Here is a 20,498-nt window from a genome sequence, read left to right as displayed (position 1 = left end):
ACCCATGTGAATGAGTGTAGGAGTTAAGAAAGTCCTGATTTTTGAGTGCTATCTTGACCTCATGTTTCTGTTATGCTGCTGTGGCTACTCTTCATTTGCTAATGGCTCAGTTTGAGACTGTTGGGTAAGTACCAGGCTAAGTGTAAATGATATGGAGAGATAAGACCTTATAACCCTTAGGTTGTAGTGCCATTTTATTGCAGGTTCTCAGAAGCACTTTACCAGAATGCTGACATTACATAGGCAAATAACATATTTTGCCATATATATTTTGCACTTTGAAAGTCCTTTTGTAATAAAGAAAGAATTGCAAATGTCAAAGAATTAAATTATCTCTCCCATTGTCAGTTCTAAGAAGAGATCGCATACAAAAGCAACCTAAATGTAGCATTGATGAGGTTATGTTGCTCCTCTGGAAGTATCTCTCTGTCAGGTTTTGTGAAGTTGATTTCTTTTCCTCTGGTCAGCGTAGCCTCAAAATAATAGGTTTCAGAATAAAAAAACAACTATTTTTTTTTGTTTAATCTTAATAATAGGGTATTTCAAGTTTGTCTAATGAAAACCAGAAGCTGATGATCTAACGCAATCAAATACTAGCTTTTGTACAAAAAGAAATAGTAAAATAACGTAGGACCTTGTCTAAATAAGACTTATAAATGATGCCAGCTAAATGGGAAAAAATAGCAATAACCTTTTAAAACATTAATTTAGACTTTTATTGGAATACAAAGGATCTCTAGTGTCTGAAAGCAGGCATTGTCTCTTTTTTATTTCAATAGAACTGTGGCTTGAATACAACACAGCAGGGTGTGTGTTTTCTAAAGTTGGGTCATTATCAGAGTGTTCACTGCCGTTTGCCAATAAGCCTTTATTTGGCAAAGTTTAAAACTGCTGACAAATGGGATTCTTCCTGTAGCAGTATAACATGGTACTGGCTAAATATGCTAATTATAAAAACCCTTCAAGGGCAGTGGGGAAATCCACAGTTTTGAGAAGATTCACATGGACAGTCCTTGAATAGGAAATAGGAAAACCTCTAAACTTTTGGTCATCTCACTCCTACTCCTATTATTGTGAATTTTAAGCTACAGGAATCTGTTAGATTATTCAAAACAACGTCTAATTTTATTCAAAGGTGCATGCGTTTCCCATTTAGGCTCTGGAAGCATGTAAGAGACAGCTTTTACTTCTGTACGCTTCGGTCCGTGGGTTTCTGTGGGTGTCTGTAACTTTCCTTCCTTGTTCTAATTTGTCCCTCTTCAAAGAAAAAAAAAAATGGAAGACTATCATCCAGAATTCCAAACATTAATTCTTTGTGCATATTTTGTGCTTTTTGATTCTATGAATGCTAATGGACAATCTCCTTGGAATTAGGAAGGGGGGCCAATGTCAAATCATTTCATGGCAATCTCCACCTCCAAGAACTCCTCTGAAAGAACAGAAGCCTCACTTGAACTGGCTTTCATGGGAAAATCTGTGCTATAAACCTTGCTCTCTAATTATAGCCAGGGGAACATGAGGTTTCTTTGGGATCAGATGTAGCTTTCCACTACCATAATTACACATTTTATTTCAAACACCTAACTGCAATGTTTGAAGATGTTAGCACTACTGTTAAATATCATCCTGGAAGTTCTTGCTGAGGAGGGCCATGAGAGAATGAAGGAACAGGACAGCAATTGAAATGATGGGCTCATGCAGGTCTAATAATTTCATGGCAGGAAGTGCGATGGAAAGAAATGAGCAATAAGCTTTCCAGTCAGAGCTCCGAGTTCTCTTCTTGATTCTGCTGTCTAACTGATGAGGCCTTTTACTAACCAGGTAAAGCGATTAGCAACTGAAAGCACACTGCTGGGCTGGACCCTAAGTAGTATTAAGAGGGCTTCAATGGACTTAAAACAAATACATACATCTAGAGAAGAATCTTCATAATGTGGTCAAGAAGAATGCTTGCTGAGAAAAAGGAGAAACAGTGTTTATATTCCAGAGCTGGCTGACATGTGTAGTTATGGGCAAGTCTTCTCGTAAGTCCAAGGCGAGAGTTGGGACAAATAGAGTAAGTGGTTGCAGTGGGTTCTGTTCGACAATATGTAGAGGAAATAATCAGCTCAGTCCCACAGATTTAAATAATTCCTCAAATATTTGTGCTTCAACCCCTTCATAACTGACCTTAGGAGAGAGGGAGCGCTGGGCTTGCTATCTGATGAATAGCTCTATTTTTATTATGGAATTATAGGAAGTGGAGTAAACTGAGAATGACAGAAATAGTAACAAATAATAAGAATACTTGCTATCTTGTTTGGGATCATCTGACAGGCTATCTTATGAGGTAGCCTGAAAGTTTTGGAAAAGGGTCCAGACATTCACCAAATACTACTCTAGGTACTTCACATTTTATTCTTATACATGCCCAGTGGAATAAATATTATTTTCCCCATTTTCAATTTAAGAGAATGACTGGAGGAAAGTCAATGTACTTTTGAGAGAAGGCTGCCCTAATGAACTTCAGGTGTATAGCAGTCTTTTAATTCCATTTTTTTGGTCAGTGCTATGGAATCTCTGTGATCCATTAACAATGTATGACATGTAATATGAACAGTTTTCAAGGGATTTTCAAACAACTCTGTGAAATAGGCTCAGAGAGGGGATGCATTTTATTCAGGGCCAGGGCCAGGACCAGAATGCAGCTCCCGTCAGTCCTAAGCACTCTGCTTCCTGTTTCCCCCTGGGGACCTTGAGGAAGCCTGAGAGCAGCCAAACAGCTACCACCTCATTGCTAAACCCTGCACCAACTTGTGGACAATAGTCTCATTAAATGCTGAAGATCTTTGGATAGAGACCAAGAACTCTCCTATCTCTGCAAAATATCTCTACAGAAACATTTTTCTCTCTTTCTCCCTTCTCCTCATTTAAATGCTAAAATATTTACAGTGATAGGTCAGATAACATCATGCTGCCTTGTGATTTTTCAGGGAAAAGATGAGAAGCACATGATAAGGTTAGGAATTTTCAATTGCCTAGCGGAATGGAAGGAACCCTTGTCTGCAGTTAAGAGATGTGGGTTCTGGTCCTGTCTCCTTCATTTATGAGCAGTGTAACTCATCACTTGTCACTTTAAACCTGCTAATACTCAGTCTCTTAGTCTATAAATGAGATTGTCTTGATAAAATCATGATGTGTAAGGACTTTTAAAAATATAGACTCACATATCAATGTGAAGGATTGCAATCAGAACATTTTGTCATATACAAACATGGTGACATACAGTATGATCACATAAAATGTGGATGATTTTCAATTCACTTTCATAACCAGAAGGTGAAGGAAAAGGTTTACATGTTCAAATTACTGTGTTAGGTAGGGTGCTGTCTTACACAGGAGCACCATGAGGATATAACTTTTAAATTATTGGTAGCAGAAGCTTCACGAACAAAGCCAGACAGGTTTCTTACAGGGAATTCCATTTCTTGGGATATTCAGACAGGCTATGGGATCTGGTAGGTTCCAATGAGAAACAATGGGAAACTATGCTCCAGGCCAGTCTGTCTATATTGTGCTTACTTCTGGCTCATAGTCAAAATCATTTTGAAGAATTGGATACAATATTGCTAATAGCATTGAATTTGGGAGGATAAATAGGACCACATGGAATTTAGAGTCAGACAGGGCTAAGTCCAAATCTAAGTTATCACCTGCCAGCTATGAGATTCTGTCACCTAATCTTTGTGACCCAGTGTCTTCAACTATGTAATGGGCACAGCACCACATCATAGTGCTATTTTGAGGACTGGATGTGATACATGTGTAAAGCACCTCGAAAGAGTACTTGTTGCTATGAGGTAAGCACTCTGAGTGGCAGCATCTGGGTTTTATACACACCTTGTAATACCACAGGGACTCAATGATGCAAGACTGTCATCCGGACTTGAGGATTTCTTACCCATCACCAGTTGTGCTTTTGTGTTTGTAAGAGAGGTAGAGTTCCGTGTTGGCAAGACTGCTGGTTGTATACGGTTACTTATTTTTCCTGAGAGTCTATACTCTCAGGCTAAAAGATGTACTTGGCAACCTTTTTTAATGCAGAAGCTCTAAGAAAACTGGTGCCAGACTACTCTGTTTTGGCACACTCTTAAACATAAATGTGAAGGATTGTAATCAGAGCAGTATGTCACATATGAACATGGTGGCATGCAGTATGATCACAAAAAATAGAGATGATTTTCAATTCACTTTAAAACAAAAAGCTGTGGGGTCTCCTGGGGATCATGATATTTGAATTCAATCACTGAGATACTTGCTTCAGAACAGGGATCATTTCCTATTTACCCTTCATGTATTCAAAAAACATCAAAAACTATGGTTTAGTATCACACTCCCTCATTGTAGGTGCAAAATTGAAAAAGGAAAAATTTTAATTAAAAAATTTTAAAGAATGTAATCATTACATGCGTGACTCAAAAAAGAATAATGTATATACCATATAGCTATACTTTTTTTGTTAATACTTCCTTTCCTATAAAATAAGTTCTGTATGTAGACTATACTCTCCCAGGTACTCTATAATTCCAGATTTTCAGTTATGTATTTCATTGTTTAGAAAACAAGCTCGGTTGTCACATAATGATAATATATGGAGACATAACAGTTTATTGCCTAACCCTTATTTTTGCTCTTCCTGCACTTACCATTTTTTAATTCTTTATCCTTGAATTCAAAATAGCCTTAGGAAATGATTCATAAATGTTTTAAACCCTCCCTTAATCAGCTATGTGAAAAGTTGTATTGTTAGTATCTTTTTTTTTTAAACCATGGATCCAATTTATTGCTATGATAGCTCAAGTCAGAATCTGTTGGACTCACCTCTTCCATGAGCAAAGGCTGTATGTTTTAGGTAGAAAAGTTTGTTTATCCTTTGCGCATGAGTGAAGAAACAAAGCCAATTTAGCTAAAATTTTCCTTTTTTCTTTCTCTCACTTGATTTCTGGCTGGGAAATCAAAGAAAACTGTGACTGAGTTACAAGGAAGGGGATGTAGGGATTTTTTTTGTTTTTTTTTTTTGCTCTCCAGCATGATTTCCGAATCTACCACACACACATTTTGGGGGTATTGTTAGGAGGAAAACATGCATTTGGGGTATTCCTATGTTGTATCTTGAAAGGGGGATTGTTTTTGCTACGGGACATAGAAAAGAAAGGTCTGATTCATGCTAGTCACATCACCTGCCACTCTGAAAGGACAGTGAGGGGCTTTAAGCATAATGAAAATGAGGAGTCAAACACCGGGTGTTTATCTCCAGTGTTCCAGACAGAAATATATCTCTGCCCAGTGTGAAGCATCTCCTTTAACAAGACTGCCCTGCCTGCACTCCTCGCTCCTGCATACGCATGACGAGCACACCTCATCCGTCACGTCGGGACATGTTAAAAGGAACCTTCTTCCCCTGTTCCCTTCTACTCTGAATAAGTAATTATGAAAAACAAATCGTCACCAGGTCTCTTCTTTTCTTCAGTTTTATTGGGTTTTGTCTGCCTGTCTCCTGTGGACATAAAGAATTGTTCTGTTCATTCAGATCCAATGATTTTCTTTGGGGGGTTGTTTCAGATAAAACAGAAAGTCTGATTTTGTCAGGAATGTAGCACTGAAAGTCTCTAAGAGCAACTATGCATATGAATTTGAGGGCAAAATGTCACCCTCTAAGTGAACTGAATGGAGAAAACACAATAGAAGTCTGTTAAAATGCTGCTTTGGGCAACGAGGGGGAAAAAAGCCTGGATGTGATCATTGTTTCTGAAGGCCTTGTAAGTGCCGGCCCATGCTATGATTTGAGGGGTGCCCAGAAGCCTGCATTTGATTATTTCTTTCTGTTTAATGCACTGCTCTGGATAAAATGTCGGGGTCATATTTGAAGAGGGGAAGTGGCCTTCTAGCTCAAAAAGTCTTATAATCCTAAATGTACACAGGCTACCTGATGTAAGGCAGAATATAATAACGTGTGTGTGTGTGTGTGTGTGTGTGTGTGTGTGTGTGTGTGTGTGGTGTTATCTCATTAAGTGATTTGGAAAACAAAGTGCAGAATTGTTGGGACCAAGCTTTAAGATCATCTACATTTTGATGAATGGGATTCTGCCCAGGCAGAAAGCCAGAAAGACATAAGACAGGCTTGTATGGCATGTATGTAAAGCCAGTTTTTGAATCCTGACTTCACACATAAGCCTACTTCTTAGGCCTGGGCATCTCAAACTTCTTAAGGATTTCCCTCTTGCTGGCTTCTAAAGTCCTTCATGACTAACATTGCCCTTATGCTGTGATGTGAGACCCAACAATGTGCCTCATGTTGGGTGTCACAGAAGAAAGTACTTTGAAAGTGAAGGATCGATTTGTCTTTAATATACCTCTGTCCTTATCTGCTCTCTTGTCTCATTATCTGTGTCTCTATTTCTCTGTTGAGTGCCTCTTCCTACTTTGCTTCTCCCTGTATCTGCCTGTCTTTCTGAACCTCTCTCTGCCTTGATCTGATTCTCTACCATGTTCTTAACTGTCACCTCCATGCATATGGCTTCCAGGTCATTGTAGCCAGTCCTCAATGATCTTCTAAGCTGTAAAATGAAATTTCTAACTACTTGTTGGATATCTTCACCTGGATATTCTGAAACTCAAAATTACCATGTACCAAACTGAATTAAATTCAATGTCTAACTTCCTTTCTACTTTGCTATTTCACCAACAATGACAAAAACAAAAACCATTGCCACCATAGTGAGAAAAGCTTTATTCTTCCTCATGACTCATCCTTTCACCATCGAACATCGACTAAATCTCTACTATGTTGGAACACTGGGGTCATAAAGCTAAAAAAGATAATCCTTGTTTTCAAGAAGCAGAAAGCATGACGGGTAGGTTATCTGACTACACGGTGCTTTGATATGAGACCTCAAAAGACATCTTAGGAGCACGTAGGAGGGATATCTAATCCAGCCTGGAGATGGGGTAGTTGAGGGCTCCAGGAAGACTTTTGGGAAGAGGTAACACCTGACTTGAGTCCTGTGTGTTCTGTAGGAGTCGGCCTGGTGAGGGGATGGAGAGAGACACTAGCAGCATTCCTTTCAGAATCAACAACATGACACAAGCTCAGACAGAGAGCCTGGCAATTCTACGGAACTATAAGTAGTGCTGGATGACTGGAGTACAAAGGGTAGGGAAGGGGCATACTCATGGTCTGGGCTCTTAGGGTCATACATGATGGCTCCCACCTCTCCTTACTCTGCATCAAGTAGAGCTGTCAAGTACAAATTTGACTTCCACCAGAAGTTCCTCTTCTCTAGTTCACAACATCCTTACCTTATGGTGGGCCATATTAACAATCCATGTCTCACAACCTCCAGGCTTCTTCCAGTCTAATTTTATCTCCCATTACGACATATTTCTAGATCCTGCCTACTAAAAGCAAGTTCTGCAGTCCTGCAGTGCTGGCATCACCTGGGACTCTCAAGCCTCTCCCTAGACCTACTGAATCTGAATCTGAGTTTTAACAAAATCCCTCCAGTGATTTAAATGCATACTAAAGTCTGAAAAGCACTGCTCAAAAGCATAGCTCTACTTATATCCACCACTGCTGAAAAACAAACCTTGCTGGCTCCCTGGTGCCTACTGAATATAGCTCAAAACCCCTCATCTAATTTCTACTTCTTTCCAACCAAACAAGACACTTTTCTTTTCTAGAACATGCTCTATGCATCCTTCCTCATTCTTGCCTTGTCTTTGTTCTTACGGTCCTCGCTTAAAGTGCTCTTTCACTTCTCAAAATCCTTTTGATCCACCGGGCTGAGCTGCCATACAGCCTCCTCTTAGATTCTTCCCTGGTGCGTCTGTCTCATCTCAGAAAGTCCAAAGTATTTAGGCTATTTCTTCTTAGTCTGTTTACCTTGAAGTATAGTTTTACCACTTACATTCCTAAGTGTAAACTCCCGAAGGTCCGAGACTATAGCTTATCCATATAATTGTCCCTCATTATTTTAGTTAATAGGTTCTTAATACATATTTCTAGGAAAAATAAATTATTGAAAGACAATGTTTGTCCTCAAAAGATGAAAAAGAGTAATAAGCAAATATTGCTATCAAGAGCAAATGAAATGCAAACTTATTGAGTATTCATTTTGTAATTTCCAAGAAATGACTTCTATTGGTTTGAAATTACATGTCTGAGAAATAACTTACCCCCAAATACTATGGCTAACAAAGAACATAATGGACAGAGAAACTGACTAGCTATTTGAAGTTCTGTCCAAATATCTAAGTGTTAAATTTTATAACTCTCACTTATCTTAAATATCATAAGGCATATGCCCGGCAAGAATTCTAGGTGTATGAAACACATCCTCTCCTCTCTCCCAACGAAAGAGAGGGAAAGTGAGAGCTGGCTGTATGTCTCTGATATTTTTTTTAACATATCATGTAAAATTTGTAACTAACTATGTTTCAGTCTCCTGACATGAACACATTTACTAGAAATATTCCTTAGAGACAGTCTATATAGAGCAAGGAAGAATCACGGTGCGTGCAACAGAACATGCAATGTTTTCAGGCTAAAATATATCACGGTCACAGAATGCTGATTCGGTAAAAGAAGGAGAGGAGTTTTGCTGGGAGAATACCAATGTAGTTTAACAATGCAGCCCAAACATGTTGTGGCATTCTAGGTGACCAGCTCTTAATGACAAGCCCTCAGGACAAGCAGCTTGCCTGCTTGCCAGAATCTCACAGATTAGAAGTAAGCAAGGGAAATTCTCGATCCATCTCTCCAAAGGGAGTTGGGAAACCAAGGAGGGCACTGCACTTATATTAAGTGAGTCTAATTATCGCATTCCAATAGCCAGAGTGCAGGCAGGACAGTTCTATCCACTGATTCTCTCACCAGGAGTTGGCCGGGAGAAAAATGGGGAGGAAGCTTTGGAAATCTTTTAAGTTCATAGAAGGCCAAGCTGTAGAATTTAGGCCCCATTTGAATTTTCTGCTTTTGTTTTTAGATTTTGGTGTTGTTTTGCATGAGGTCCCCATGAGTTCCAAACTACTAGGCATTTCTTTGGCCCAAATGATGGTTGTTTCTAGGCCTGGACTTTTCTAGGCCCCATCAAAATGTGGTTGATGATAGTTAGTCGATAGGTGGTCCAAAGCATGGTGGTTGAGTATGTGGCCTCTGGAGTCAACCTACCAGGGTTCAAGTCCTTCCTCTGCTTCTTAGTAGCCATGTCATTCTGCAGAGTTATTGGAACCATTCTGCCTATTAGATCTTTATTTGATATTCTGGTCATCATGAACTTATTAGCATTAATTTAAATTTTTAAAAATATTAATAATTAAAATATTATTAATCTTAATTACTGAGGGGTTTTTTTTTTTTTGGTACCCACTTAAGTTTCTCTCCCAAGGAGAGTGCCTCACTTGTCTCACCCTATTCCTGGCCTTGTGTCTCACTTTGTTCATCTAAAAAATGAAATTAAAAATAGTAACCACTTCACTGGATGGATTGTTGTAATGAATAAAGGAGATAAATACACTTGCAGTGTTTAAAACAACACATTGCCTAATATATGAACTCTTACCATTATTTTCTTTGATTATAGATGTGTTCTTCCTACACTAGAGAACAAGGAACATAGTGACGATGCTTCTCTAACATAAGCATGCCTAACAATCAGCTGGAGGGCTTGTTAAAACACAGATTTCTGGACACTATCCCCAGAAATCCTGATTCAGTAGGTCTGGGGCAGGGTCTGAGAATTTGTATTTCTAGCAAGCTTTCAGGAGCTTCTGTTGCTCCTAGGCTCAAACTTTATGTAGTACCTCACTGTGGGGAAAGTAACTGGAGGGCTGCCTATTAAATCTTGGACTGGTCCATCACCAGCAACACATTTGTAATTAATCACCAGCACATACACTTACTCTAAACATGGCCGCTCTCAAAAACTTCCTTCATACTCCATTGCACAGGTTCATTTTGCTAAGTAAATCAGCTGCCAACTGTCTCCACTGCTTTTATCTTCATATTATAGTGTTTTTTTTTCTTTAAAACCTCTAGCGCTATGCCTTATCAGTGCTTATCCCGACTTTGTAAATGAACACTTAGAAAAACATGTCAGAAGTTTCTGAGACCACCCAACAACAAAGTCTTGTCAGTACTGGTTGGTAAAGAGGTTTAGTTTCTTAGTTCAGTTCAATTCAACAAATTCTCACCACTGGCTGCTGGGTGCCAGGCATTATGGATAAAAAGATGAAACAAGTCAAGATGTTCACTTAGAGTGCACAGTCCTTTGGGGGAGAGAGACGCCTGAGCATTAAGTTATAATTCAGGATTACACATGCTAAGATAGTAACATACAGAGAGTGCTGTGAAGGAGCAGAGAGGGTCCCCTGATCTATTCTTCAGGTTTCAGGTAAGATATCCTGGAGGAATTGTTAGGTAAATTGACTCTTCTTCACTCCCAGAGGGTTACTGCCAGGTGTCTGTGAAGACTCGAGAGCTGTAACACTTTGGCTTCTTGGCACCTTGATCCACTCTGCCAGAGACGTACTGCACCCCGATCCTCCCTTCTCTGGGGTGTGGTCTGTGCACAGAGAGCAGCCTCTGCTTCTCCAGGAGATCAGCCTCCTCTGTGCCCAAGCCTGGGTACAAAGAGAAGTCTGCCTAACCTAGGAGTCCAGTCGGTAGGCTGCGTCTCCCATCTTAGTCCTTCCTATTAATAATGGTGATGTTTCTCGATTCGTTTGGAACTCAGGTAGGAAAGAGGGATGCTGACTATTAGGCTCCCTTAGAAATTTCGATGGTTAGTACTCAACTGAGTCAGAAAGTGTGAATAGAGGGTAGGTAGTCAGGTTAGATTCTCTCAAAGGAAATGGTCCTGGGAATGCTGACAGGGCTCGGAGCAATCTTTAGTTCCACCCTGCCTTCTCACTGGTTATGCCCCTTCAAGTTATGTTCCTTAAAAGCAGAGTCAGACTTTCTATTATGAGACTGCAATGCATTTCTCTGAGCCTCATATTTCTCTAAATAATACCACCCACCTCATAGGGTTGTAACTTTTCAATAAGAAAATACATGGAGAAAATCTCTCACTAACTAGAGCACCCTGGTCCAATGTTTAGTCATTACCTCCATATCATTTAGAGCGGGGCTTTGTGCATATTAGGTTGTTCGGTGAAGAATGCTGACCGAAGGTGCAGTCATTTCCTTAGAGTAAGGGAAAGAGAAAAAACGCTTGGTCTCTGCCCTGCCCCCTCCCACCCTCCTTGAACTTGTACACTGGGAAGCAGAGGTACAGTGAACTAATTCATGATCCAAACATCTCTAGTCACACAGGTGGGCAAAATGATTGCTGCTAGAACAATGGCTCTTGGCTGATGGATGTTTGAGACATAACTGCAATGTGGCCTCTGTGGATTGAGTACCATCAAGTATTACAAGAGAAAACATAAAAGAAAACACGGCACAGAAACAAGCTCTCAAGATCACGGACATAACAAGCTCTTTCATTTCACCACGTAAAACCCGCAGAGAGAAAGGGTTATGCTGACTGCCCCCCACAGGTTCCCATTTCCAGCTCATCGAAGAACTGGCCCTCTGCCTGCCTGCAGACAGGAAATGCTCCCGGTTTGCTGACATGCTTTGCCTCCGTAACCCAGGGCTTCCATCTGTCCACATGGTCAGACTCTCTCCCCTAACCACGTAGAGGAGCCTGTTTCCTTCTGACCATTCTGCTCTCATTTCACCCTCAACCCCCTGCATAGATTGGAGATGGCTCACACTGGCCCTTGGCCCAGGCAGCCTCCTCCCCTCCCCGCCTCACACCCCAAAGGTTCATTAAATTAGTCACTTGGACTTTCCATAGTTGAGCTGAAGGTCACTTGCTTTAACTGTCAGCCAGGAAAGCAGCATCTCTGGGGGTAGTTTCATAGCCATGTTCTCCTTGAGTGTGAGCTTTGTTCTTACCGCCTGCGTGGCTGTCCCTGGACAGAGCACATGTCTGCCCTCCAACTAGAAGGCAAGAGCACCCACCATGACACCACGAGGAAACCAGTTTTGCAGTGACAGCCCATGCTTCAATCCCTGACAGCCTAAGGCAATTGCCTAAGCTTTCTATGTTTCATTTTTTCCAACTAGGAAAACAAGAACACTTAACTTCCTCACAAGGGTGATCTGAGGACATATCAACCAATTTTTGAAAACCACCTTTAAGAGTTTGACCAGAGGAGGTAAAGAATGGTCACTGCTCATCCAGAAGTACTAAGATTAAATAACAACAACAATAATTCTACCTACTTTATTGGGGCTGAAAAACAAATTACCAGTGAAAGCAAACCTAGGTCTCTTTATATAACGTTTCATCTCTGAGCTGGAACTTTAGTATTATGAGGCAATAAAAACAAAACACAACAGAATCCTAAACTCGATGTTCTCTTGGCTCTCTGTCTTGCTTGCAGTGGTGGGTGGACTCCGTAATTACAGTGGTTGTAAAGTCCCAGCCATGTCTCAATCAGGCAGTCAGGGCAGACTCGGCTCTGCGTTAGCAACAGCAGTCATTGGGGAGAGGGTTACAATTATTTCTCTGGCAGCGTTGTCATGATTCGGCAGAGAAAGAAAATGCTAGAGAGCGAGACACTACAAGAGACTGATAAGCATTCTGCATTTTGTACGTCTCCCTCGAAGCTGGCATTTGGGGAATGCAGTGAAGTTTCAAAACTCCAGAAGCTAAGACACGTGAAGGAGTGGGTCAGACCACTGCTACGCTTCGTTTCTGACAGGGAATGGCGCCTGGTAGACAGAAGGGCTGTCTGTCACTTGATATTTCAATGTCCAAAGTTAAGGACTTCCCCAAAACATCTTGATACAACATTAGGAAGCTTTGTCCATGAAATCCCTTAAAGTATCTAAAGCATTGTTTGTCAGCCTGTGCCCAGCCACTGGTGGACTGGTGGACTGTGGAGGAATGGCAACTGCTACAGTAGGAGAATGATTTTCATCACAAACCTTCATGGGACTTCAGTAAAACACCATCAGCCTTCTGCTGAGCTCAGTGTTAGCCCTCCCCACCACCACTGGTTAGCGACTGACAAGAATGACGTGCTCATGCAGTATGCGTGAAAATTGTTAGAAATAACTATCTTTAAGTGACCTCCTGCTATACAAAATTTGACTCTTCCAAGTAACTGGCTATTTTACTTACCTATACCCATGATCTACTGATATATCTCTTGATCTCTGTATTAAGGTATCTCTAATATTCATGTAGAGATTGAGAGATAGATATAAAGCTAGTATATGTATTTCACAAAAGATTTCAAAGAATCCAAAATTTTTTAAAAAGCTTAGGCACTATGTATTTGCTGTTTTTCTCACCTCTGTGAGTAATAACTTCTGTGAAGTTACTGCTTGATAATTTAAGATTACATTTTACTTTTGCCCTAAAATTACCTATTTCAAATTTTAAGAGGTGGTCTCTGATTCTTGTTTCCTATTCTGTTTTAATTCAGTTTAAGGAGAATTATCTATTGTGTTTCCAGGGCTGTGGTTTTAGTATTCTAAGGAAATGTAAATCATATTTCCTGTTCTCAAGGTATTCCAAGTCCTGTGGAGAAGGCAAGGATAAACAGAAAATGTTTTTTATCTGAGAGGATATGATTACTGCTAAAATGAATCACATGACTAAGAGGTGCTACAGAGTCCCATGTATGCCAAGATTGCATAGTTTATTTACAAAAGAAAAAGTTCTCATTCTTATAGTCTGTTGACATGTGTTGGTTTCCCCAACACAGTGGACCACCCAGGTGGGTGTCCTTCTCTAGCTTTGCTTTGTTGGTCCTGGGGTAACCAGGCCCACACACCGAGATAGGCTCTGAAAGCAAGATGCTGCCCAGGTTGACCATCTGTCTAGGTTTTCCTGTGTGGCATAGGGGAAGTCCAGAGTGATTGTGGATGCTCTCAAAGGTCAGCTCAGGAGGAGCTGTCAGGAGGGAGTCCAGAGCTGTCACGAACCTCCACTAACGCCTCTGAAAACTCTGACAATAGGTAGACAAGACTATTCCTGAAATCAGAGCAGATTTCTTTTGGCTGAGTGGAGGCTGGAATTGGCAAGGGCTAATTTTAATATGAAGTCTATTTTTTAATTTCGCTAGGTTCTAGGTAGAATGGTCAGGAGTGAGATGACCATGTAGAGAATTAGTCAGGGGCACTGATCCCCAGTGACCCTCCAGGTCTTATTAAAATTCTTATTTAAAATAGATATTATTCAAATGCCTAGGTAAAGATAGGACTTAGTAAAGGGATGTGGATAAGACATCATATACCCAGCCTTACCTTTCAGAAAAGGAAGTAAGATTGGCTATGTTAGGAGAATAAAGTCTTCTTTGGGAAAAAATAGCAAACGGTAAAGGAAAAATGTGAAAACTCCAAAAGGTGCATCTTAGAGCCGTCTAATGAACATGGAAGCAAAGCTCTCCTCCTTTTCCTTGCCAGCTTGTGGGCAAAGGGCTGCTGCTCTTCCTTATGATCCCTGAGTGCAAAAAATATTAATTTGTAAGGAATCCCCAGGGTTCTAGTGAAATTAATGTGACTTTCTTAATTACAAATTGTATCAGAACTGTTGTCACAGGCACTTGAGTGGAAAGAACAGCAGAGGCATGAGAAGGACGAGAAATCCATGGTTGGTTTTGGTTCAGATTATATGGCCTCTTGAATCTCATTGCCGGGCTGTGAGATGTATGCCTAAAATGTATACCTCATCAAGTGGCCTGCCATTTACATTTCATACACTTGATGAAGGCTCTACGGCAAGAATTTCTAAACCTTTAAATCATCAGCCCTAAGTGACCTGACCAGACTAATTTGCTGTCAGTCCCTCACCCCATCTCCCATCAAACCAAATTCAATTACCAGCCAAGCCCCTAAATCAGAGTTTCTCAAACTTTAGTGAACAAGAAACAGATTCCTGGGCTCCACCCCTAGGGAGGCACCTGGTGACTTAGATTGCTAATAAATTCGCAGGTAATGGTGATGCTGACCGTGCTGGTCTCAAGAACACTCTTTAAAAACCACTGTCCCGTCTACGGCCATGCCACCCTGAACGTGCCCGATCTTGTCTGATCTCGGAAGCTAAGCAGTTGGGCCTGGTTAGTACTTAGTTGGGAGACCACCTAGGAAGACCATGTGCTGTAGGTGTAAAAAAACCAAAACCAAAACCAACAAACAAACAAAACACTGCCCCATTGCCTCTATTCTGTACGCCTAATCCACTTTATGTAAAATGATATCGTATTCTGAATTTATTATAATTAGCTGCATGTCCTGCACTGTAGTGTTTATTCTCTTGAATCAGGAATGAGTATATATCTTATTAAGCTTTGTGTCTCTCTTGCCTACCACAGGGCCTTTTCATTATAGAAAGAGATCCATAAGCACTTTTTAAATCAGAAGGAGCCAGGCAGAAGAGACAACCGTCTCCTGTCTCCCGGGCCTCTGGAAAGCCCTGGGTGGTTATGTTTACAGGCTCCCACAGAGCCATTTAAATCAGGAGGAGGTGTCCCTGACTGTCTTCTTCAATGCACCCTTCCTGTTGCCTTCTGGCTCTTCCATTCCTTGACGGTAAGGAATTCTGAGTCAAAAAGCCCTAGATCTGAACACAACTGTAAACTCCATGGTCTTTAGTAACTTGGTTAACCCAATTCTCAGCTTTCCCATTTCTGAGATATGGGACTAACAATTTCTAATTCATCATTTTTATTTTTGAGGATTAAATAAAAAAATGCATAGGATCTGTGTAGCTTTGTGCTTGTCACACAGTAGGTACTCACTCATACTGTATGTTATTTATTATAAATGCAAATTTGGGTGAGAGCACAAAGTGCAGTTTGCCCTGTACCCTCCAGGAGTGACCCTTGGTGAACATTGCCTATAAATTACTCTACAAGGTTTGACAAACAGCTGCAGGATAAGCTGGGAGACACTGCACCTTTCCCTGAATATCAGTGACCCCAATTTCTGCTAGGGGGATAAATCTTCTTCTATTTTAATATAATTTCTGAAGAGTCAGTGGAAAGTAGGAATGCCCGTGAAAGAAGCCTCTGGAAACTGCAGAGTCGAGAGTGGGGAGCGTCCCTGAGGACCGGTCTCTGAGCAGACGCCTGTGTACTGAGATTGGGAACATTTAGAACCTGAAACAGTAGAAATGTGGTGGTGAAGGCAGGAGAATTAAATCTCAGTCTCCCCCACACAAATCAATCACAGAGGAAATAGGCATTTGAGGAGAAAGTTCCTTTACAATGTATTTCTATTTGTATTTCTATTACCTCATCTCATAAATCTCGTTCCCTCTTAGTATGATTCCTTGAGCAGCTCAGCCCGGATCTTTTTCAGTCTCTTAATGGGTTCATTTTTCGACTCCGTAGGACTGACAAAGGAGTCTCGGAATCCACCAGATGGGGCCGGGAGCAGGTCAGAGGACCAACAACAGGGTCACTTCAGACTGAAAAAGGATAACGTGAAGCTGATCCTCCAAATGTCTGCAAGTTACTGGAACGTTCTACTTATATGCTGAGGGAAGAATTCAAAGCAATAAAAATATAATTACAGGGTACATGCTATATCTTATTTAAGAGTCTGCTGTTTCACGTTCAATATTCATATATCCTAAGTTTTATTCAACAAATGTGGTTCATATTCTATTCCACTGTTCACACAGAATCAACGTGTTCAGGAACTTCCCACATTTTAGCTTCCAAATTATATCTGCCAGAGTTTGCCTTCTGTCCCCCCAAACATAAGGAACTGGAAGATTTTGAGTTTGGGAAATATAATCACTGCAACCTATGCCCTTCATTTTGCAAATGAGGAAATCTAAACCTTACTACAGGTTGGTGTCAACACCAAGGGGCTGAAATCCAGTTTTTCTGACCCTCAATACATTACTCCCTTCTATTATACTATGTAGCTATCATATTCATTTAAAGTTTTTAAAAGCATTTTTTTAAATTAAAAAAGCACTTTAATCCTGACAATACATCCCAGACCCCAGCTTACTGTCTGTTTAGAGAGAAGAAAAAGAAAGTTAAATATTATGTTCATAACCTCATGGAGGCAGTCTCTTAACTCTATTTTATCAATCTACTTTTTTTTTTTTTCCCAATCAGCATATCAAGTTCTTTACATGTAGAATCTCAGGTATGACTTGCTTTTGCATTCACAAGAGGTTAATTGAATCAAGTCTTAGCACCTCTACCTGGTATGAAACAAAGTATTTCATAAGGCTAATAAGATACTCAGAAGTCTTCTAGTCTAGGTGTAGTTCCAGAAATTATAATAGGTATTATAAATTAACAAAAATATAAAGACCCTACCCTCATGGAATTTCCAATTGAGCTTAAATGCCCTGAGCAAGAGGGTCGAGGCAAGACTCTAGGCTGTCCTAGACACAAAATGCCCAAGGCCTGGCATAGTCTAATTAAATGACCATCATCCTCTATTAGCCATGAAAAACACTGCTTGTATAACTATGTTATTATCACTTCCTGCCTGGATTAGTGTAATCCGTGATATATAGGCTTTCTGTGCTCCGGCATTTCCTCTGGGGAGTTTCAACTTTTGCAAAACCCCAGCTTCAGAATGCTGGCTGAAGCCACGACTTCATTACTCATGGCACTCCTATGCCGAGCAAACTCACAAGCTTCCTTTACAGTGGAGTATAGACTGTAAACGTCCTGAAGCGAGAAGGATAAGCAGCTCCAAACCTGGGGCTGCCTGGGCAGTCTAAGTACACACCCCCCTCACCCCAAGCAGGAGTCAGCAAGTGCCGGCTCCAGGCAACATATGTGTTCATCTCCTGTTCCTTGTTAAGAAAAAGCTGGATATGGTAGAAATGATTCAGATCCTCAGTGGGATTGACTAGGCTCTTCCCAACTCTTTAATTCTATTTTGCTAGAAGAGCTACTTACTTCCTGGGGGACTCTCTCGGGTGTGACACTGTCTTTATGCCTACAATGTCATCCTTTTAATCATAAACTCACTTTTTTTTTTTCAGAAATGAAATAATACTGGAGATCAACTGGAAATATTTCAAATGAGGAAACTGAAGCTGAGAGAGATAAGGTGCTTAGACAAGGTCACAGCTAGGATTAGAATCCAGGTGCCTAACTAACTTAAAGAACTACTGTGTCCTCTCTGATAAACAGTTCATATTCCAGTGACCTGTGTCATATGGCCTTATCCTCCCTCTACATTTTCAGAGAGGATCATATTTTATCTGTAGGCTGTCCCACTTTTTGGTGCTGTTATGGAAAGGATCTTGAATGGCAAACACCATTTCTCATTGATAATATTGCTCAGGTAGTATCTCAAAGTAGATTTTCAGTGCCAGGGCAGGATAGAAGCCCATTAAAGATGTTCCAGTGTCCAAAAATACCACTGGGTTTTCACAAAGCCAAACTGCATGAAACAGATCAAAGAGCATTATATTGCCTTCTGGTTATGGGTCACTCTATCTCTGTGAATCTAGTCATAAACACACAGAAATTTAGAGCTGCAAGGGATTTCAGAGATGATCTTGTCAACTCCTTCAGTTTAAAGGTGAAGAAAGTTGAGACTCAGAGAGTACTAAAGACTTGCCCCCAGGCTATAGAGCTAGTTACAAGGAAACTGGCCTGTCCTTTCCTCCCCGCCCCAACCCCATCGCATTGTCCAGTAACAAAAGGCTTATGCCACCAGATACAGCCAGTGGTTTTTCCATCCCAGTATTGTGCCAACAATATTCTCGCTATTTAGCTCTTTATGTGAAATTCTCAAGATTGCAGAAGATGCTCTTGATTTTTTTAGAGTGACACAGATTGTGACAAAGTCCCAAACTGACCTCTTCCATAGCAGGAGAGCACAAGCCAGGGTTCAATAAATCCCTGGACATAACACAGTAGAAGAAAGAAGAATACCACTCCATCATGGTCTCAGAAGAAGTCAAATCAGAGATCTAATGCTTACCATTCATCATATAGCCTTTGAAGTATGATGCTTAAGATAGGTAGTGTGGCACTTTCATAACTAAAGCAAGTGGAAAAAAATATCAAATTCTACTTTAAGGACAATAAGCCTCTCTACAGATTGATTAGGGGAGAAAACTACCCATCTTTCTGTTTTCCTCTTCACAGAACCTGTGCAATATATTTCCCTAAATGTCTGGTGCCCAGATCTTCCAAGGGCAAGAACTTTGTAAAACATTTTTTATTATAAAAATCATACATAATTATTATAGAAAATTTGGAAAATATAGAAAATTATCAAGAAGAAAACAAAACAGATCCATATATCCACCATAAATAGATAAATACTATTCTTTTAAATATATCTTTCTAGTATTTTGTATAGGTATGCATGTACATAGTTATTTTTCCAAACAAATTGGCCTTATATCATATTGTTTTGTAGCCTGGTTTTTTGTTTTTTGTTTTTCACAGTTTACCAAAACATTTTTTTTCCAGGTAGTTATCAAACTTCAGTGAGCATCACAAGTACCTGGAAGGTTTGTTAAGAGTGCTGAGTTCCCTCCTTAAGAAAATTTTAAAAAGGGCTGAGTTTTAATTCTAGTTTCTGTTATAGCACCTCTAGGGTGAAGATCTGTAATTTGCATTTCTAATAAGCTTCCATTAAATATTTGTGTTGCTGGTCTGGGAAACATACTTTGAGAATCATGGTTATATTATAACATAACTTAAAAAAAGGTTATATTCTCTCTCTCTCTATATATATATGTATTATATATATAGTGGGTGTGGTATAGTGTAGGCATTTAGACTTTTTCCCAATTTATAAATAACAATTTAATAAATATTTATATTTTGTATATCTGTTTCTCTTTTTAAAAAAGGAGCTTTATTGAGGTATAATGCACATACCATAAAATTCACCTATTTTAAGTATACAATACTTTGTTTCTTTAGAATGAATGCTAAAAGGAATTGCTGGGTCAAAGATTATGAACATTTTCAGGCTCTTGATACATATTGACAAATTATCCTCTGAGGTTATACATAATTACATTTTTACAGCAGAGTGTGAAAGTCTCATTTTCTGATTTCCTGGGGGCAACCCAGAGTATTATAATTTTAAAAACAGCTTTACCAATGTGAAAAGAAAAAAATAGTATTGTATTGTTGCTTTTATTTATATTTCTTTGACATCAATTGAGTTGGAACATTTTCCCCCATATATTTATTTGGCATTAGTATTTATGATTTTGTGAATTGCTCTGCCTTAGGCAGGATATTTATGCAGGTATCATGCACAGCACAAGACCAGTATTGTACCAACAGTACTCTCGCTATTTAGCTCATTATATGAAATTCCCAAGAATGCAGAAGATGCTTTTGATTTTTTTAGAATGATATAGGCTGCGACAAAGACCTCTTAACAACTGACTGATGGACATAGGGAATAATATTCTAAGTAAAATGTCATTTTCCTACAATTC

General features: G+C 39.9%; 1 protein-coding gene, 1 long non-coding RNA gene and 1 pseudogene across 2 annotated transcripts in view; 2 read left to right on the top strand and 1 right to left on the bottom strand.

The window, feature by feature from the left end:
- MAML2 (mastermind like transcriptional coactivator 2) overlaps positions 1-20,498 on the bottom strand; it is a 324,105-nt gene that overhangs the window by 145,891 nt on the left and 157,716 nt on the right. The window lies entirely within an intron of this gene.
- On the top strand, positions 11,818-16,611 carry LOC120618101 (uncharacterized). The gene is made up of 3 exons (XR_005657144.1): positions 11,818-13,196; positions 15,415-15,631; positions 16,435-16,611. It is a non-coding gene; the product is annotated as an uncharacterized LOC120618101 (long non-coding RNA).
- LOC120618151 (uncharacterized) lies at positions 15,092-15,208 on the top strand (annotated as a pseudogene).

Source organism: Pteropus medius, unplaced genomic scaffold, assembly GCF_902729225.1.
Source record: "Pteropus medius unplaced genomic scaffold, Ma_sr-lr_union100, whole genome shotgun sequence".
Lineage (NCBI taxonomy): Eukaryota > Metazoa > Chordata > Mammalia > Chiroptera > Pteropodidae > Pteropus > Pteropus medius.
This window is presented reverse-complemented; position numbering and strand designations above follow the sequence as displayed.